Raw genomic sequence first — 22,632 nt, 5'->3', positions numbered from 1 at the left:
GCAGCGGAGGTGAGTTGATGAGAGTAAATGGGTTGATCCAATGACTTCACTGTATCCACCGACGGCCAGGCAAGGGAGTTGAATGTTCCGGGAGAATGACTGTAGACAGAGTAAACAGGAGTGAGTAACCAGCAACAAGTACAAAACAAGCTCAGGAAACATGAGGCTGATACGCTGGCACAACATACTGTACGTTGCTAACGATCCGGCAGGGAATGGATGTCAGCTCAGGGCTTAAGAAGAGGTGATGATCAGGACCAGGTGTGCAGAAGGTTGATGAGATGCAGGTGCGGGTAATCACTAGATCTCCCGCCTAACTTCGTTGCCTAGCAACCAGACAGGGTGCGTTCAGGAACCTTAGACAACACTCCAAACAAAAAACAGTCAGCTCAGGCAGAAACAGACTCAGGAAGCGGGATTCCTGACACCAATAACACTTGAAATAAGATCTTATCTAAGCATTACAGAGATATGGCTCTGAATATATACAGCAACACCTCCCCCATAAGCATTCCTGTCTTATCTATAGATGTTATATCCTTGTATTGCTACTGCTGTATCATCAAATTAATTATCCAATTGAGTCTCAGAAATGGCTAATATATGAATGTTATCTGATGTTAGCAAGTTATTGATTTCATGAACCTTATTTCCAAGGCTACATATATTATTATGGGCTATTTTCAGCCCTTTCATGGATAGCTTATCAGAGATAGACATAATATGGAAAATAGCAAACAAAGCAAGACAAAAAATATATACATTCAGAAGTCCATTCATCAGTTGGTGTGTGTGCGCTCGGGGGTTGTGTGTTTGCTGCGGGGTTCGAGCCAAACGTTTGGCTCTCTCATTCCTTCCAGGCTTTTGGGAGGGAGGGTGGACAATGAGCCTGTCATAGTGGATGTAAACAATATCCCCACGTGCTCTGGCAGCTTCATGGCTGGGATAAGTTATTTCCTCTTCTGGCGCACAGCTTCAGGGGAGTCCTCGTTGAGGAAGATATATGTTCCTCTCAAGTTTTTGGCTCTTTCCAGAACAACTACACTACCGTTCAAAAGTTTTGAGTCAATTTGAAATATCCTTGTTTTTGAAAGAAAAGCATATTTTTTGTCCATTAAAATAGTATCAAAATGATCAGAAATAATACAGTGTAAACTTTGTTAATATTGTAAATGACTATTGTAGCTGGAAACGGCAGATATTTAATGGAATATCTACATAGGCGTACAGAGGCCCGTTATTAGCAACCTTCACTCCTGTGTTCCAATTGATCCAAGATTATCATTTTAGAAGGCTAATTGATCATTAGAAAACACTTTTGCAGTTATGTTAGCACAGCTGAAAACTGTTGTTCTTATTAAAGAAGCAATAAAACTGGCCTTCTTTAGACTAGTTGAGTATCTGGAGCATCAGCATTTGTGGGTTTGATTACAGGCTGAAAATGACCAGAAACAAAGACTTTCTTCTAGAACTCGTCAGTCTATTCTTGTTCTGAAGGCTATTCCATGTGAGAAATTGCCAAGAAACTGAAGATCTCATACAATGCTGTGTGCTAATCCCTTCACAGAACAATGCAAACTGGCTCTAACCAGAATAGAAAGAGTGGGAGGCCCCGGTGCACACCTGAGCAAGAGGACAAGTACATTTAGAGTGTCTAGTTTGAGAAACAAACACCTCACAAGTCCTCAACTGGCAGCTTCATTAAATAGTACCTGCAAAACACCAGTCTCAACAGTGAAGAGGCAACTCCGGGATGCTGGCCTTCTGTACTTGTCCTCTTGCTCAGTTCTGCACCGGGGCCTCCCACTCCAGACACAGTTCAGGAGATGGCAGAGTGAATGTGACACTGACTCCACACACAGCTCACACAGGGTCCTGTCTGTGCCCAACATTTCACAGTTGCCATGGTGATAGTGGTTTGATCCAAACAGGCCTGTGATGCTGTGCGGTGGTTCTTCTGACTGAGCTAATTAGAGAGACTAGTTTCAGTACAGTCAGGCTACATGTCATGAGAGCAAGTCAGCCAGAGAGGAGGTTATGAACAAGATGTAGTTCCTTGATACATCCGGTGCCCTTCCTTTGCTGTATGGGTCTAGCTGTGGTTGGTTAGCGGTTGTTTAGCAGACAGAGGGGTGCGGTGTAGAGGTTGGGGATCAGGGTGGGCCTGTTTGAGGACTGAGCACCGAATGGAATCATTATAGTTCTCTTCTGCTTTTCTATGGTGGCATGGGACTCAACATTTAATTAAGTAACAATATCAAGCGACATCTCTCAGTATTTATTTTTTATTTAACCTTTATTTAACTAGGCAAGTCAGTTAAGAACAAATTCTTATTTACAATGACAGCCTAGGAACAGTGGGTTAACTGCCTTGTTCAGGGGCAGAACGACAGATTTTTACCTTGTCAGCTCGGGGATTCGATCTAGCGACAATTCAGTTACTGGCCCAACACTCTAACCACTAGGCTACCTGCCGCCCCAAAGTAGAGTTAGAAAGGATTATTTATCCCTGCCCTCTCCGAAATATCCCAATATCGCATTTCTGAGGTTTGTCATGGGTTATTATTAGGTTATTGTGGGGATAGACACCGCCCCATCACGCTGTATTGTTGTTAATGCAGTCCATCCACAGAGGGTCCTGCTCTGCTCTGGGATAGGGACAGAGAGACATTAGAGCAGAAATGTTACCCTGAACCCCCAGACTTCAGTATGATCTAATACACTTTTTTACTGACATCCACAAATTACTTTTGACAATGAAGCCTTTGTGCAGCAAGACGAGGCAGCATTGAGACAATAGGATTGTGGAGTACATGAAGTGTAGGCAACCTGAGTCAAGTTGATAATGTTCACTTTGCAAAGTTGTACTTCTCTTATCTGCTGTCAAACATGCATGCACACACACACGCACAGCACTCCCACACATACACGCACACACTGCTCATCTGCATGTCTACAAGTCTCCTTAAGTGATGGTGTCACTTTGCAGAGGGAGCGACCGAATTTCACATTGGAAGTGATGCTATCCTGTGATAGTGTGATTGTTTCTCTTTGATTGTCCTTTGGCTGTGGCAGATAAGACAAAAAGATGAGCTTATAAATTACCCTGAAATGACAACACCATGACTAAACAGCTGCTTTCTCTTGATTAAATCTTCCTTCTATCTCTCATTCCCGTATATTGATTCCTGTCACTTTGTATTTTCATATGGACGACGTGGCGTTCTAAGTGCTATTATGCTATTACCACACATTGGGCTCAGATGAATGACAGTGGTGAACTTTGCTCTCCATCTCATAGCCAAAACGCTGACCCTCCATAATCAGGATATACAGTATCTAATGACACTAAATGTGTGAGGCCCTCCACTGCAGATACTGATGATATGGACCCTCTTCACAGTGACATGCGTTGAGGTTGGTTGATGGGTAGGCACTGGCTATTATCAAAGCCAGATTTACTCACAAAGTCCAATTTCACCATACAACAGAAAGCTCCAACAATCAGAGTGACATCGGGTATTCATTGAAATTGACAAACAATTTTCACGAAATGTAAATAGCAATGTAGCCAAGATACACAAGCGATAGCTTCTGATGGCGGCATATTTCATATCATCTGACAAAATTACACACTGCTCAACTCAGCTCAGCCGTAGACCGATGTAGCATCCACTGTTACAACTGATAGGTGGCACTAAAAGACCAACACACACACACAAACATATACACACACACACACACACACAAACATATACACACACACACACGATAATATTATTATGTGAAATATTATTACACACACATACACTCAGTTTATGAGGTACACCACCCAGTTCACGAAAGTGGTTCGCTCCTACAGACAGCATCTCGGAACGCACAACTCGTCTGTCCTTGTCAAGGATGGGCTATTGCAGCAGACCACCACACCAGGTTCCACTCCTATCAGCTAAAAACAAGAAGAAGCGGCTCCAGTTGGCACACGATCACCAACACTGGACAATTGACTAGTGGAAAAACATTGACTTGCCCGACAAATACCGTTTCCTGTTGCATCATGTTGATGGCAGAGTCAGGATTTGTCATAAGCAGCATGAGTCCATGGCCCCTTCCTGCCTGGTGTCAACGGTACAGGCTGGTGGTGGTGGTGTAATGGTGTGAGGAATGTTTTGCTGGCACACGTTAGGTCGCTTGATACCAACTGAGCAATGTTTCCATGCCCCGGATAATTCAGGCTGGTCTGGAGGCAAAGGGGGGTCTTAACCGGTACTAGATGGGTGTACATAATAAACTGGCCATGGAGTGATATACAGTATAATAAATACAATTCTAACGAAACTTCCATATTAACAATCAAAATGACTGAAAAATGCATTTCACAGCATCAAAGATATGTCTCAGCAAAATGGAATTCCACCTTGATAAAGCAAATGCATTCAAAGGGACGTTAACCCGCAAATTACAAAGGAAAATTAATTTAGATCCACCTTTACTTGTTGCTAATGAAGCCCATTCGTCTGTCCGTCAGGGTGAAACTCGGTGGCAGTGTTGTAAAAGTCATAGCAGAACACCATGTCCATTTGTTTATTCTGCAGGCACACAGCAGGCCCACGGTTGTGTGAGAGATGCATCCTTAAGGCCTCCTTTGGTTCCATTTTCACACTGACACAAAAAGTCACACACAAAAACAGTAGCTGGTAGCACAGTTCTCCCACACAGCACACAGGTAGGCAGCTCCATCCATTAGGGCCGTGTTTCCCCAACAAAACATATTTTTGTTGTGGCACCAGAAAAGCACATCGGATTCTACTTGTCAACTAATTATCAAGCCCTTGACAAGTTGAATCATGTGTTTTTGTCTGTTGGGGGTACTCGAGGACTGGAGTTGGGACACTGCATTAGGGAATCTAGCCAGTCGGAGATGTCACGCCCAGACCTGAGAGAGATGGTTTATTTCTCTATGTTGTTAGGTCAGGGTGTGGGGTGGGCATTCTATGGTTTATATTTCTATGTTTTGGCCAGGTATGGTTTCCAATCAGAGGCAGCTGTCTATCGTTGTCTCTGATTGGGAACCATACTTAGGCAGCCCTTTTTCCCTCCTTGAGTTGTGGGATCTTATTTTTATACTGCTGTGTAAAGCCTGCAAGACGTGACGGTCGTGTTCCATTGTTTATTATTTTGTTTAAGTGTTCAGAGTTCAAATAAATACCAAGATGAACACATACCATGCTGCACCTTGGTCTACTCATTTTGACGATCGTTACAGAAGATCCCACCACCAAAGGACCAAGCAGCGTGGGCATGATGACTGGACCTGGGAGGAAATCCTGGATGGGGCAGGACCCTGGACAAGGCCTGGGGAGTATCGCCGTCCGCAAGAGGAGATAGAGGCAGCGAAAGCGGAACGGTGATACTGGGAGAAACAGGCAAGGAAACAACGGAAGCCCGAGAGGCAGCGGCAAAAACAATTGGGGGGGGGGGGGGGCACACGGGGAGATTGCCGAAGTCGGGGTTGAGACCTGAGCAAACTCCCCGTGCTTACCGTGGGGAGCGAGTGACCGAGCAAGCACCATGTTATGCGGTGATGCGCACTGTGTGGCCATTGCGCACTCACAGCCTGGTGCGCTCGGTGCAAGCTCCTCACCGTTGCCGTGCTAGAGTTGGCCGTCAGCCAGGAAGAGGTGTGCCGGCTCAGGGTTAAGGGTCTCCAGTGCGTCTCTTCGGCCCAGGTTATCCTGCGCCAGCTCTACGCATGGTACCCCCCGTTCACCAGCACAGCCCAGTTCATCCTGTGCCAGCGCTCCACCCTTGCTGGGCTAAAATAACCATCCAGCCAGAATGGGGTGTGCCAGCCCTAAGCTCCAGACCTCCAGTGCGTCTCCACGGCCCAGTATACCCTGTGCCTGCTCTGAGCACCCAGTCTCCTGTGCATCTCCCCAGTCCGGTGAGACCGGTTCCAGCTCCACGTAGGAAGCCTCCAGTGATGATCCGTGGTCCGAAGCCTCCAGTGATGATCCATGGCACGAAGCCTCCAGTGATGATCCATGGCCCGGAGCCTGTAGTGATAATCCATGGCACGAAGCCTCCAGTGATAATCCATGGCACAAAGCCTCCAGTGATAATCCATGGCACAAAGCCTCCAGCGACGCTCCCCAGTCCGGAGCCTCCAGCGACGCTCCCCAGTCCGGAGCCTCCAGCGACGCTCCCCAGTCCGGAGCCTCCAGCGATGGTCCGCAGCCCCGAGTCTCCAGCGGTACGTTCCGCAGCCCCGAGTCTCCAGCGACGTTCCGCAGCCCCGAGTCTCCAGAGACGGTCTGCAGCCCCGAGTCTTCAGCGACGGTCCGCAGCCCCGAGTCTTCAGCGGCGGTCCGCAGCCCAGAGTCTTCAACGGCGGTCCGCAGCCCAGAGTCTTCAGCGGTGGTCCGCAGCCCAGAGTCTTCAGCGGCGGACCGCAGCCCAGAGTCTTCAGCGGCGGTATTCAGTGGCATTACATTACAACGGAACGATTTGATTAGTGTAATGTTAGCTAGCTAGCTACATAGTTGTCTTTGCATCAAGGATAAAGGTGTAGGTGTAGCTTTGAGAAACTAACAAGGTTAGCTAGCCAGCTGTATTCGTTCGTTCGCGACGTTTTCCAAACGGCGTCAACACCACAACACCACAGCCACTGCTAGCTAGCCAACTTTACCAACTAGCAGTACTGTAGAAACTAAATACATTACAACGGAACGATTTGATTAGTGTAGCGTTAGCTAGCTACATAGTTGTCTTTATATCAAAGATAAAAGATAAAGGTAAACGCAGCCACTGCTAGCTAGCAAACTCTACCAGCTAGCAGTACTGTAGCAGTACTGTATCATTTTTAGTCAATAAGATTTTTGCAACGTAAGCTTAACTTTCTGAACTTTCGAGTTGTGTAGTCCACTTGTGTAGCTAGTAGGACTGACTTTGTGTTAGCTAGCCAACGTTTAATTACTTCTGCGTTATGAAAGGAATTAGACACGGACACGAATGATCCATTGGTAGTTTGTTGTAACCAAGTATTGGTGCTAACCGTGTGTTATTGGATGCTAGCATGCTAGTTAGCTACGGCATCATAGGACACGGTGCACTGGGTGGGTTTCACGGAAGAATACTGTACCAAGTTATCTAGCTGAATAAACTATGTTTGAGCCTATTCCTAGAAACATTGAACCACTGTAGTTTACATCAATTATAATTTCTAAGTTGAAGTTGGAAAAGTTATATTTGAGTGTTTCAGTGAATGGTTAGTGAGGGAGGCCCTGCTCTCTCGCTTCCCCAGTTGTTTAGTTAATTTTCATTCCAATCTCCTTTGCATTAGCGTAGCCTCTCCTGTAGCCTGTCAACTATGTGTCTGTCTATCCCTGTTCTCTCCTCTCTGCACAGGCCACACAAACGCTTCACACCGCATGGCCGCTGCCACTCTAACGTGGTGGTCCCAGCGCGCACGACCCACGTGGAGTTCCAGGGCTCTGGCAGCCTCTGGAACTGCCGGTCTGCGGCCAACAAGGCAGAGTTCATCTCAGCCTATGCTACCCTCCTGTCCCTCGACTTCTTGGTGCTGACGGAAACATGGATTACCACAGAAAAAAACACTGCTACTCCTACTGCTCTCTCCTCGTCTGACCACGTGTTCTCGCATACCCCGAGAGCATCTGGTCAGCGGGCTGGTGGCACTGGAATCCTCATCTCTCCCAAGTGGACATTCTCTCTTTCTCACCTGACCCATCTGTCTATCTCCTCCTTTGAATTCCATGCTGTCACAGTCACTAGCCCATTCAAGCTTAACATCGTTATCGCCCTCCAGGTTCCCTTGGAGAGTTCATCAATGAGCTTGACGCCTTGATAAGTTCCTTTCCTGAGGATGGCTCACCCCTCACAATTCTGGGTGACTTTAACCTCCCTACATCTACCTTTGACTCATTTCTCTCTAACTCCTTCTTTCTACTCCTCTCCTCTTTTGACCTCACCCTCTCACCTTCCCCCCCTACTCACAAGGCAGGCAATACGCTTGACCTCATCTTTACTAGATGCTGTTCTTCTACTAATCTCACTGCAACTCCCCCCAAGTCTCCGACCACTACCTTGTATCCTTTTCCCTCTCGCTCTCCTCCAACACTACTCACTCTGCCCCTACTCAGATGCTATTGCACCATCGCAACCTTCGCTCTCTCTCTCCTGCTACTCTCTCCTCTTCCATCCTATCAGCTCTTCCCTCTGCTCCATCCTTCTCCAACCAATCTCCTGATTCTGCCTCCTCAACCCTCCTCTCCTCCCTTTCTGCATCCTTTGACTCTCTATGTCCCCTATCCTCCCGGCCGGCTCGGTCCTCCCCTCCTGCTCCGTGGCTTGACGACTCATTGCAAGCTCACAGAACAGGGCTCCGGGCAGCCGAGAGGAAATGGAGGAAAACTAGCCTCCCTGTGGACCTGGCATCTTTTCACTCCCTCCTCTCCACATTTTCTTCCTCTGTTTCTGCTGCTAAAGCAACTTTCTACCACTCTAAATTCTAAGCATCTGCCTCTAACCCTAGGAAGCTCTTTGCCACCTTCTCCTCCCTCCTGATTCCTCCTCCCCCCCCCCCTCCTCCCTCTCTGCGGATGACTTTGTCAACCATTTTGAAAAGAAGGTTGATGACATCCGATCCTCGTTTGTTAAGTCAAACGACACCGCTGGTCCTTCTCACATTGCCCTACCCTATGCTTTGACCTCTTTCTCCCCTCTCTCTCCAGATGAAATCTTGCGACTTGTGACGGCCGGCCGCCCAACAGCCTGCCCGCTTGACCCTATCCCCTCCTCTCTTCTCCAGACCATTTCCGGAGACCTTCTCCCCTACCTCACCTCGCTCATCAACTCATCCTTGACCGCTGGCTACGTCCCTTCCGTCTTCAAGAGAGCGAGAGTTGCACCTCTTCTGAAAAAACCTACACTCGATCCCTCCGATGTCAACAACTACAGACCAGTATCCCTTCTTTCTTTTCTCTCCAAAACTCTTGAGCGTGCCGTCCTTGGCCAGCTCTCTTGCTATCTCTCTCAGAATGACCTTCTTGATCCAAATCAGTCAGGTTTCAAGACTGGTCATTCAACTGAGACTGCTCTTCTCTGTGTCACGGAGGCTCTCCGCACTGCTAATGCTAACTCTCTCTCCTCTGCTCTTATCCTTCTAGACCTATCTGCTGCCTTTGATACTGTGAACCATCAGATCCTCCTCTCCACCCTCTCCGAGTAGGGCATCTCCGGCGCGGCTCACTCTTGCATTGCGTCCTACCTGACAGGTCGCTCCTACCAGGTGGTGTGGCGAGAATCTGTCTCCGCACCACGTGCTATCACCACTGGTGTCCCCCAGGGCTCAGTTCTAGGCCCTCTCCTATTCTCGCTATACACCAAGTCACTTGGCTCTGTCATATCCTCACATGGTCTCTCCTATCATTGCTACGCAAACGACACACAATTAATCTTCTCCTTTCCCCCTTCTGATAACCAGGTAGCGAATCGCATCTCTGCATGTCTGGCAGACATATCAGTGTGGATGACGGATCATCACCTCAAGCTGAACCTCGGCAAGACGGAGCTGCTCCTCCTCCCGGGGAAGGACTGCCCGTTCCATGATCTCGCCATCATGGTTGACAACTGCATTGTGTCCTCTTCCCAGAGTGCTAAGAGCTTTGGCGTGACCCTGGACAACACCCTGTCGTTCTCCGCTAACATCAAGGCGGTGATCCGATCCTGTAGGTTCATGCTCTACAACATTCGCAGAGTACGACCCTGCCTCACACAGGAAGCGGCGCAGGTCCTAATCCAGGTACTTGTCATCTCCCGTCTGGATTACTGCAACTCGCTGTTGGCGGGGCTCCCTGCCTGTGCCATTAAACCCCTACAACTCATCCAGAACGCCGCAGCCTGTCTGGTGTTCAACCTTCCCAAGTTCTCTCACGTCACCCCGCTCCTCCGCACACTCCACTGGCTTCCAGTTGAAGCTCGCATCTGCTACAAGACCATGGTGCTTGCCTACGGAGCTGTGAGGGGAACGGCACCTCCGTACCTTCAGGCTCTGATCAGTCCCTACACCCAAAGAAGGGCACTGCGTTCATCCACCTCTGGCCTGCTCACCTCCCTACCTCTGCGGAAGCACAGTTCCCGCTCAGCCCAGTCAAAACTGTTCGCTGCTCTGGCACCCCAATGGTGGAACAAGCTCCCTCATGACGTCAGGACAGCGGAGTCAATCAACACCTTCCGGAGACACCTGAAACCCCACCTCTTTAAGGAATACCTGGGATAGGATTAAGTAATCTTTCTACCCACCCCCCCCCCCCCCACACCCTCCCCCCCAAAAAATATATAGATGTACTATTGTAAAGTGGTTGTTCCACTGGATATCATAAGGTGAATGAACCAATTTGTAAGTCGCTCTGGATAAGAGCGTCTGCTAAATGACGTAAATGTAAACATGTAAATGGGTACTCTCACTTTGGAGCCAATTTGTGCTCGTTCCTAATAAATCTCTCTGTGCGTCATGTAGAAATGACCTCGTCAAATCATGCTATTTTTCACATGCTTGATGTTCTGATTGCAACTGCTCTATTTTGCGCACTGATAACCTCTGGGACTTAACAATCGTATCAAGCATGTTCAATGCTAGTTTGCAGTGTCGCAATTCATTTTTCTCAAGCAAAAAAACAACAAGCTCTAGAATTAATGTTACGTCCTGACCATGGTAAGCTGTTATTTTCTATGGTAGAGTAGGTCAGGGCGTGACAGGGGGGTTTATTCTATGTGATCTATTTCTATGTTCTTAGGTTCTAGTTTTTGTATTTCTATGTTGGTTTGTTTGGGATGATCTCCAATTAGAGGCAGCTGGTCCTCGTTGTCTCTAATTGGAGATCATACTTAAGCAGGGGTTTTTCTTCCTGGGTTTTGTGGGTGATTATTTTTGAGTAGTGTTTGTTTCTCCTCTGCGTCACGGTTTGTTGTTTTGTCTATTCAGTTATTTGATGTATTGCATAGGTTCACAGAGTTGTGGAAATACACACACGCTGCACCTTGGTCCTCTCCTTTTGACAGCCGTGACAATGAACAACTTCGTAGATGTTTTCTTATGCATTCCAACATATTGACGGTAATGAAGAATTTCCTCCCTAGTCAAATTAAATGTAAGACCATTCATGCCTTTTTTGATCAAATCATGAATATATGATTGCAATAACTCATAAATATATATTGATTGCATATTCTCCATCATGCATCTTTCGTTATATATCAGGGAATCTAATGGAACTCCAAATGATCCGTAAAATATATAATGTCAGCGTGGCCATTAACTGTAGTGGACAGTAATATTTGATATGTGAATATGCAGTATATTATATATAAAGTTCATTTGAAAAGTATTCAGACCCAATTACTTTTTCCACATTTTGTTACGTTACAGCTTTATTCTAAAATGAATTAAATTGTTTTTTCCCCTCAACAAACAACACACAATACCCCATAATGACAAAGCAAAAACAGATTTTTTAAATTTGAGCAATTGTATAAAAAACAAAAATTGAAATATCACACTTACATAAGTATTCAGACCCTTTACTCAGTACTTTGTTGAAGCAGCTTTGGCATCGATTACAGCCCCAAGTCTTATTGGGTATGACGCTACAAGCTTGGCACACCTGTATTTGGGGAGTTTCTCCTATTCTTCTCTGCAGATCCTCTAAAGCTCTGTCAGGTTGAATGGGGAGCATTGCTGCACAGCTATTTTCAGGTCTCTCCAGAGATGTTCGATCGGGTTCAAGTCAGGGCTCTGGCTGGGCCACTCAAGGGCATTCAGAGACTTGTCCCGTAGCCACTCATGCGTTGTCTTGGCTGTGTGCTTAGGGTCGTTGTCCTGTTGAAAGGTGAACCTTCACCCCAGTCTGAGGTCCTGAGCACTCTGGAGCAAGTTTTCATCAAGGATATCTCTGTACTTTGCTCCATTCATCTTTCCCTCCATCCTGACTAGTCTCCCAGTCCCTGCCGCTGAAAAACATCCCCACAGCATTATGATGTCGCCACCATGCTTCAACGTAGAAATGATGCCAGGTTTCCTCCAGGCATTCAGGCCAAAGAGTTCAATCTTGGTTTTATCAGACTAGAGAATCTTGTTTCTCATGGTCTGAGAGTCCTTTAGGTGCCTTTTGGCAAACTCCAAGCAGGCTGTCATGTGCATTTTACTGAGGAGTGGCTTCCGTCTGGCCACTCTACCACAAAGGCCTGATTGGTGGAGTGCTGCAGAGATGGTTGTCCTTCAAGAAGGTTTTCCCATCTCCACAGAGGAACTCTGGAGCTCCGTCAGAGTGACCATTGGGATCTTGGTCACCTCCCTGACCAAGGCCCTTCTCCCCCGGTTTCTCAGTTTGGCCGGGCGGCCAGCTCTAGGAAGAGTCTTGGTGGATCCAAACTTCTTCCATTTAAGAGTTATGGAGGCCACTCTGTTCTTGGGGACCTTCAATGATACAGACATTTTTTGGTACGCTTCCCCCAATCTGTGCCTTGACACAATCCTGTCTTTGAGCTCTATGGACAATTCATTCAACCTCAAAATTTCTTAAAACCTGTTTTTCCTTTGTCATTATAGGGTATTGTGTCTAGATTGATGAGGGGGGAAATTATTTAATACGTTTTTAAGTAAGTCTGTGTCGGGACATTGGATTGATTAATGTGACGACTGCTGTTCATCGAATGATTAACTGTTTATAATTACGTGATTAAATGAATCAGGTAATTATTAACTCAGTCACCTGGGGACCATGGGAAAGTTTGGCTTTATTGAGTTTCTATATCCCAAATTAACTCAAAGAATGTCAGAATATCGATTTTACAACAGTCGCTTATTAATTAATTTCCTCTACAGTCTCATTCTGAACGTCGCATAATCCTGGAAACTGCACAAACCCGAGTGCAATTAAATAAGTCCGTGCCACACCAATTGAGTTGATTATTTATTTACTAACAAGCTAAAATTATAATAAAAGATACACATACACACAGTCTAGGCTATTGAATAGAACTTAGTATAATGAAACATTGTCCCTAGCAGGCCAACACAATATGACACGTGTTACACAAAATGGGGATTTCAAAAAAGAGAGAAAGAGAGAGTGCACAAGAGAAAAGCACACTTGGGTACATTTGTGAATTTTGCTTATTTTAACCCTAACCTTGCCCCGAACTACCGCGCTTATGGGTCAGAATATAATGATGCAATTCCGTTTCGAAGGTCTCCGATGGAGTGTCTCTTCGTGAACCAGGTTTGCCTTCTCCTCTGATGACGGCACTTCTTTGGTGTAACTCTCTGATTGTCCTCACGATGTCAGTGTCCTATGTCTTAGTGGTCTGTTTCCTCGCCCTTGTTCTGAAAGACGGGTCTTCGGAGGACAGCTAATCAGCCATATAGGTGGTTCCAGCGTGGGAATGAAAGCAGTGTAGACACACGATTCCTTGGAGAGAATAACCGGGTGGTCCTGCCTGCTTGAATTCACCCTCTTAGACACAGCTACTCATCGGGGCGGCAGCGTAGCCTAGTGGTTAGAGTGTTGGACTTGTAACCGAAAGGTTGCAAGATTGAATCCCCAAGGTACAAATCTGTCGTTCTGCCCCTGAACAAGGCAGTTAACCCACTGTTCCTAGGCTGTCAATGAAAATAAGAATTTGTTCTTAACTGACTTGCCTAGTTAAATAAAGGTAAAATATAAAAATCTGTAGCATAGAATGTTTAAAGATTAATTTGTCTTCAACTTCGTGTGGCATTTTGGTGTTACAACTAATCGGACCTTGGCTGCAGCTCATGGTCACCTAGTTATAATGTTAATTCTTAACTCACATGTTTTATACCCTCGGGACAGAAATGGGCGTTTCCGTCTTTAGGGCAAGTTCTCTGGGCGTAACTAGTTATGAGGCAAGGTCTGGATTTTACTCAGATCCAATTTAGACAACTAACTTCACATTTCATCTTTACAAAAACATTCTCTTTGATCTGGACATTTTCCACACAACGTACAACACCGTTGTTTGGGGTCTGGGGTCACTTAGAAATGTCCTTGTTTTTGAAAGAAAAGCTATTTTTTTGTCCATTAAAATAACATAAAATGTTGTAAATGACTATTGTAGCTGGTAAGGGCAGATTTTTTTTATGGAATATCTACATACTGTAGACGTACAGAGGCCCGTTATCAGAAACCATCAGAACTGTGTTCCAATGGCACATTGTGTTAGCTAATCCAATTTTATCATTTTAAAAGGCCAATTGATCATTAGAAAACCCTTTAGCAATTATGTTAGCACAGCTGAAAACTGTTGTTCTAATTAAAGAAGCAATAAAGCTGGCCTTCTATAGACTAGTTGAGTATCTGGAGCATCAGCATTTGTGGGTTCGATTACAGGCTCAAAATGGCCAGAAACAAAGTGCTTTCTTCTGGAACTCGTCAGTCTATTCTTGTTCTGAGAAATTAAGGCTATTCCATGCGAGAAATTTCCAAGAAACTGGAGATCTCGTACAACGCTGCGTACTACTCCCTTCACAGAACAGCGCAAACTGGCTTTAACCAGAATAGAAAGAGGAATGGGAGGCCTCGGTGCACAACTGAGCAAGAGGACAAGTACATTAGAGTGGCTAGTTTGAGAAACAGATGCCTCACAAGTCCTCAACTGGCAGCTTCATTAAATAGTACCCTGCAAAACACCAGTCTCAACATCAACAGTGAAGAAGCGACTCCGGGATGCTGGCCTTCTAGGCAGAGTTTCTCTGTCCAGTGTCTGTTCTTTTGCCCATCTTAATCTTTTCTTTTCATTGGCCAGTCTGAGATATGTATTTTTTTTTGCAACTCTGCCCATTACAATCTATGAAAGAATCGGAATGCATGATTTGTCACCCGTACTTAAAAACATGTGAATAAAACAGTAAATAACTAAATTACTACCACACAAAACATTTTCTGATAGTGATTTATTGATACAAGTGGCGCGTGCAGGCAGTCAATCACGTGGCCTCTCACTCCCACTCTGAGCCATTCAATGTTGTTGTTTATGTATGTAGCTTGTGAGCTAAGCTGTAGCATTAGCAATGTCTTTCAAAAGGAGACAACTCACAAATGCAGAAATTCTGGAGATTTTTTATAAATTCTGACAATGAGTCTGAAAGTCAGGAATCAGATTCTGACAGTGACAGTGAGGAGCTGCCCCCCAACCTTGTAGCCATTGAGAACCCTGAATTTGAGGACCCCTTGACCACTGATGAAGTCCAAGGTCCCTTTGAAGATGCTGGTGGTGATGGAGGCAGACCGACAGTGGATGCAGTACAGGAGTTCTGTGGTAGTGTCACACCCTGATCTGTTTCACCTGTCCTTGTGATTGTCTCCACCCCCCTCCAGTTGTCACCCATCTTCTCTATTACCCTCAGTGTATTTATACCTGTGTTCTCTGTTAGTCTGTTGCCAGTTCGTCTTGTCTTGTCAAGCTTACCAGTGTGTTTTTGAGTTCCTGTTTTTCCTAGTCTCAGTTTTTTCTAGTCCTGCCGGTTTTGACCTCTTGCCTGCCCTGACACTAAGCCCGCCTGCCTGCATCTGGGTCTCGCCCTGTGTTGTTACAGGTAGCTGGAAGGCCGCCAGCCATTTCACCCCTCCTGGCCCTGCTGTTTGCATTGATGAGTCCCAGTCTGGAGTGCAATGCCCCTTGCCATTTCCAACTGAGGCAGAGTGCTTCAAGTTGTTTCTGACAGAGGAGCTGGTGGGAGACATAGTAGAGGAGACCAATCGCTATGCCTTGGAGCTACAAGAGAAGACAGAGACAGGAGTGAGGGGGAAACTCGCTAAATGGGTGACAACCACAATTAGTGAAATGTATACCTTCCTGGTGACAGTCCTTCTCATGGGAATAGTAGATAAAAACTCCATAAGAGAATACTGGAGCACAGATCCTATGTTTGAAACTCCCTTCTCTGCCACCCTCTTTTCCCAAGAGCGCTACCTAGTTCTGCTGCGATGCCTGCATTTTCGTCAACAATGCTACTGCCAACCTAAATGACACATTACACAAAGTAAGAAATGTTAATACCAGCCTGACTTCAGCATTTGGTTGGGTCTTTGTGCCATACAAGAATCTGTGCATTGATGAGTCCTTGATGTCATGGAAGGGTAGGCTGGCGTTCTGTCAATATATTCCCTCCAAAAGGCACAGGGGTCAAGTTCTTTGTCATGTGCGACGTGAAGACAGGATTTGTCCAGGACATTATAATCTACACAGTGTCCACCACTGACATCCAACACTATGAGGGGCTTGGGGTGTCCGGGTCCATGGTGATGACCATGCTGGCTCCTCATCTCGGCAAGGGACACACTTTGTATGTGGACAATTGGTACAGCACACTCTTCCAGCATCTGCTCTCCAACAGCACGGGGCCTGTGGCACAGTCAGGTCGAACAGGAAGGGAATGCCAGCATTCGGATGCAGGAAGATGCAGAGAGGGGAGGTGGAGTTCAAGGAGAACGGTCAACAGCTGGCAGTAAAGTGGCATGACAAACGAGATGTCCATGTCCTCTCCACTGACCATACAGCAACCATGTCGGCCACAGGGAAGTTGGACCATCTGACGGGAGAGAGAAAGATCAAACCAGACTGTGTGCTTGACTATAACCTCAAAATGGGGGCAGTGGATAAGGTGGACATGATGAACATCTTTTTGGAATGCACTCGGAAAACTACCAAGTGGAATAAGATCATATTTTTCTGCTGCCCTCAATGGCCACATAGTTCACCGCCAACTAACAGGTGAGATGATTACTGAACAAGGTATTTTTTGTAATTGGATATGCAGTTCACATACAAATCACATACAGTTCCATTATGCAATTATAGTGACAATATCTCACCCACCTACCCACTGCCTCATCATCCTCTCCCTTCCCTCATCATCCCCACTCCCTCTCCCCCATAGGTAAAGTAATTACGTACCAAAAGTACAGAGAGAACCTCATGAGAGAGCTGCTGGAGGAACACCACACCCCTCGGCGCCCATCCACTGGGGGTGGGACAATCCCCTACGCCTCACTGCACGGCATTTTCCCTGCAAAGTGCCTCAAACTGCTGCTCAAGGTAGTCGCACACAAAGGCACTGCAAAGTCTGCCTGTCTGGCACCAGAAGAAGGAAGCAGAGGTTGACAAAGTACATGTGTTTAGCTTATGGCATACCTCTATGTGTTTCACCATGCTTTGGGGAGTATCATATGCTCAAGCACTATTAAGCACATCTACAGCAATTACTGACTGACTGACCTGACAGTTGACCTGCCATGATACTATGCCTTTAGAGGTGGGGGGTGGAAATGCAGTTGTTGTTCAATCACTGCATGAATATGAAATATGGGTTATGCATACTCCGTTTTTTTCCCTCTAGTAAAACCATCACCAATACTTCAATAAAATGTGTTTTCTTGCTGTGTTTTCATCCAGTAAAACTTAAGGAGTGTATGCTGTCATGCAAAAGCTGGCCTCAATCTTCAGCTCGAAAGATGTCCAGTTCCAGTTATGATATTGGCAAATAATGTTCAATACTGTATGTGTGTGGTTTCTGAAAGTACAAAATAAAGAGGAATTATTAGTAATTAGTATTAGTAAGTAGAATACAATATCAGGATATAGCAATAAAACAATATTACAAAGAAGTAACATAATAACCCTGCTATAAAAATAATATATTGCATTGACAAAATCCCAAATGAGTTATAACGGTAAGAAACAGAAACTGTTGAGCTCCACAAGGGCAGGGCAGAGCAGGGCAGAGCAGGGCAGAACAGAGCTATGCTAAATAGGCCAAATGAAAACAAACCATGGTCATAGCTTCAAAATACAACAGACGCTAATACTTCTCTGATGCAATAATAGAAGAATGTATTTTAATTAGTATTTTTTTAATACTTTTACTCCCTTTTCATGGTATCCAATTGTTAGTAGTTGTCTCATCACTACAACTCCCGCACAGACTCGGGAGAGGCGAAGGTCAAGAGCCATGTGTCCTCCGAAACACAACCCAACCAAGCCGCACTGCTTCTTAACACAGCACGCATCCAACCCAGAAGCCAGCCGCACCAATGTGTCGGAGGAAACACCATACACCTAGTGACCTGGTCAGTGTGCATTGTGCCCAGCCCGCCACAGGAGTCACTAGTGCACGATGAGACAAGGATATCCCTGCCGGCCAAACCCTCCCTAACAACACTAGTCCAATTGTGCACCACCCCATGGGCCTCCCGGTCACAGCCGGCTGCGACAGAGCCTGGGCTCGAACCCAGAGTCTCTGGTGGCACAGCTAGCACTGCGATGCAGTGCCTTAGACCACTGCGCCACCCGGGAGGCTAATAGAAGAATGTAGCTAGCTACATAAGCACGATTGAATATAACACCATAAAGGTTATATGAAATTAGTACTGTTACCTCGCGTGTCTGCGGTTATAAGGAATACACACAAATATATTATACTCCATACATACAGTGAGCTACAGTAGAAACGACATAACATGACATACAGAAACTATTATAACGTAATAAGGCACTTACTTTGATATAAATGCACACATTTCCAAAGTTATTATCATGTAGTAAAAAACAACAATGAATGCAAGGCGGGGACCAGACGGAAAATGTGAACACGTGTGTGCAGGTCCTGTTTTAACAGGAGATGTGCACATTTCTGCAGACTTGATTTGGAGAAACAATTGGGAAGTGCTTGGGGAAGTTTGTCAGGGTCAGTAATGACAAAAAAATGTATTGTCTGCAAAAGTGAAATGGCCTACCTTTATGTGAATTAATGAGAAGGCAGAACACACCTCAATTTAAACTGTTGTTAGAAAATAAAAACTTGTTGAAAAATAATTTGAAATTGACAAATTATAAATAAAAACAGGCAGCGGGCCTTGGTTTGAGGGCAGGGCGGGTTAACTGTCCTGTTGCGTAACAATCAGATTTTGGAACAGTGAACGCATTCTGACACCACATGCAAAAAAAAACTCATGCTGGGGCGACAGTTAGAGATATATGGAACTCACGTATGAAAAGGTTAACAATGGTGCTGAGGTAGTGCTTGACCATGCAGTCGTGGGTGAACAGGGAGTACAGGAGGGGACTAAGCATGCACCCCTGAGGGGCCCCCATGTTGAGGATCAGCGTAGCAGATGTGTTGTTGCCTACCTTTACCACCTGGTGGCGGCCCGTCAGGAAGTCCAAGATCCAGTTGCAGATGGAGGTGTTTAGTCCCAGGTTCCTTAGTTTAGTGATGAGCTTTATGGGTACTATGGTGTTGAACACTGAGCTGTAGTCAATGAACAGCATTCTCACATAGGTGTTCCTTTTGTCCAGGTGGGAACGGGCAGTGTGGAGTGCGATTGAGATTGTGTTATCTGTGAATCTGTTGGGGCGGTATACGAATTAGACTGCCTCTAGGGTTTCTGGGATGATGGTGTTGATGTGAGCCATGACCAGCCTTTCAAAGCACTTCATGGCTACCGACATGAGTGCTATAGGTTACCTTCACTTTCTTGGGCACAGGGACTATGGTGGTCTGCTTGAAACATCTAGGTATTACAGACTCAGTCAGGGAGAGGTTAAAAATGTCAGTGAAGACACTTTCCAGTTGGTCGGCGCATGCTCTGCGTACACGTCCTGGTAATCCGTTTGGCCCCACAGCCTTGTGAATGTTGACCTGTTTAAAGATCTTGCTCACTTGATCACACAGTTGTCCGGAACAGCTGGTGCTCTCATGCATGCTTCAGTGTTGCTTGCCTCGAAGCAAGCATAAAAGGCATTTAGCCCATCTGGTAGGCTTGCGTCACTGGGCAGCACACAGCTGGGTTTCCATTTGTAGTCTGTAATAGTTTGCAAGCCCTGCCACATCTGACGAGCGCCAGAGCTGGTGTAGTAGGATTCAATCTTAGTCCTGTATTGACGCTTTGCCTGTTTGATGGTTCGTCTGAAGGCATAGCAGAATTTCTTATAAGCGTCTGGATTAGTGTCCCACTCCTTGAAAGCTCAAGCCTTTAGCTCGGTACGGATATTGCATAATCCATGGCTTCTGGTTGGGATATGTACGTACGGTCACTGTGGGGGCGACGTCATTGATGCATTTATTGATGAAGCCGGTGACTGAGGTGGTATACAGCTCAATGCCTTTGGATGAATCCCGGAACATATTCCAGTCTGTGTTAGCAAAAAAGTCCTGTAGTGTAGCATCCGCATCATCTGACCACTTCCGTACTGAGTGAGTCACTGGTACATCCTGCTTTAGATTTGGCTTGTAAGCAGGAATCAGGAGGATATATTTATGGTCAGATTTTCCAAATGCAGGGCGAGGGAGAGCTTTGTATGCATCTCTGTGTGTGGAGTAAAGGTGGTCTAAAGTTTTTTTCCTCTGGTTGCACATGTGACACTCTGGTAGAAATTAGTTAAATTGGATTTGAGTTTGCCTGCAAGTCCCCGGCCACTAGGAGCGTTGCTTCTAGATGAGCATTTTCTTCTTTGCTTATGGCCTTATACAGCTCGTTGAGTGCGGTCTTATCAGACCTATATGATATAACCTCTACTTCTCAGAGGTGTGACAATGGAGGTTGGCAAGATCAACACAGAGAATATTGAATTCCTAAGACAACACATAGCAAATGATTGCATACAGTTAATAAGAAAAGTCACATCGGGGCTGGACTGCACTACAGGTGTGGCATATCAAGAAGCTGATTAAACAGCATGATCATTTCACAGGTGCACCTTGTGCTGGGGCCAATAAAAGGCCACTCTAAAATGTGCAGTTTTGTCACACAACACAATGCCACAAATGTCTCAAGTTTTGAGGGAGCGTGCAATTGGCATGCTCACTGCAGGAGTGTTCACCAGACCTGTTGTCAGAAAATGTAATGTTAATTTCTCTACCATAAGCTGCCTCCAACGTTGTTTTAGAGAATGGAACAGAGGGGACTGTGTACACATGATAAGACATGCAATCTACACACACGTGCACATGGTGTTGTATTGTAAATATGTGGTGGTGTAGTGGTGACCTGAGGGAACACACTGAATGTGTGTTATGAATCGTAATGTCATGTAGTATTTTAAACTGTATGTAACTGTCTTATTTTGCTGGACCCCATGAAGAGTAGCTGCTGTCTTGGCAGCAGTTAATGGGGATCCATAATAAATAATTAGATAAATAATATACAATCGTTGTGCAGAAAGGTAACGTAACTATTTCATTGGTCCGGAAGACAAGTGATTTCAGTGAGTACAGAATATTAATAAATGGTAAGTGTGTGGTAGGATGCAGTAGTCAGCGCATGGTTCAGCTGTTGGAATAGTCTTGTGGCTTGGGGGTAGATGCTGGCTTTGAGACAGGTGGTCAGAGACTTGAAGTTGTCACTCACTGCAGTGGATCCCTCTCCACTGTGCATTGCCTTCTCCAGCCTTTACGATCGGAGGCCTCTTTTAGGTAACATGTAACCTGATTTTGGACCCCCTCATCCGTGGCATCCTAGGTTGCAAGGTTCCTCCGAATGGCTCCTATACACAAAGAAAGAACATTGAGTTACAATTGAATAGCACATGGTTTTACACATGAATTTAAGTATTTACTTAAAAGTCAAGAAAAAAAGTGTAACACATTTAATAATATCAAAACTTATTGAGATTAGAGAAATTCCTTTCTCTTGTTTTCAAATTAACTTATGGCTAGATTGCTTGCAGAGGGCTTATAGCAGTCCTCTGAGTTGAGGCAACCCGCCAGAAATGCAAAAGTGGCCTGCTAAGGGCATAAAGCGGTCCTCTGAAAAGGGATTACCTGCCGAAGATGTAAATCACATCTTCAACGGCAAATGCTGCTCACCCACTGGCGGTAGGAATTTCTAACCTTGGGCATAGGGAAAGTGCAACATTTGTGCAAACCGGGGTTGGTTTGACTTTGAATAGCCTATCTGTGGGGCTAGTTAGGGACCGTCAATAAATTACACAATGTAAATGGGACAATATTTTAATGTTGCACACCTTTTAGTTTCTCAATAAATGCTTTCAATATTTCTATATGAATTTCTCCAATTTATAGTTGATTTCATTTTCTTTTACCCCCTTTTTCTCCCAATTTCGTGATTATGATTTTGTCTCATCGCTGCAACCCCCCAACAGGCTCAGGAGAGGCTCAGGTTAAGTCCTCCGAAACATGACCCGCCAAACCTCGCTTCTTAACACCCCCCCCCCCAGCTGCACCAATGTGTCGGAGTAAACACCGTTCAACTGACGACCATGGTCAGCCTGCTGGCGCCCGGCCCGCCACAAGGAGTCGCTAGAGCGTGATGAGCCAAGTAAAGTCCCCCCAGCCAATTGTACGCCGCCCTATGGGACTCCCGGTCACGGCCGGTAATGACACAGCCTGGGATTGGTCTAAAGTTGGCATTCATAGAAACGTAACTTGGCATGAGAATGTTTTTCCTCCATGCAAACTTTAGACCATGCATGCGCAGAATTTCTAGTGGTTGAAGTATTGTTTTGCAAGCAGGCAAGTACATATTTTATGCAAATAGGGGATATGATGACACTCTTATTCATCAAACACAA

This window comes from Salmo salar, chromosome 23 (assembly GCF_965601325.2).
Source record: "Salmo salar chromosome 23, fSalSal1, whole genome shotgun sequence".
Classification (NCBI taxonomy): domain Eukaryota; kingdom Metazoa; phylum Chordata; class Actinopteri; order Salmoniformes; family Salmonidae; genus Salmo; species Salmo salar.
This window is presented reverse-complemented; position numbering follows the sequence as displayed.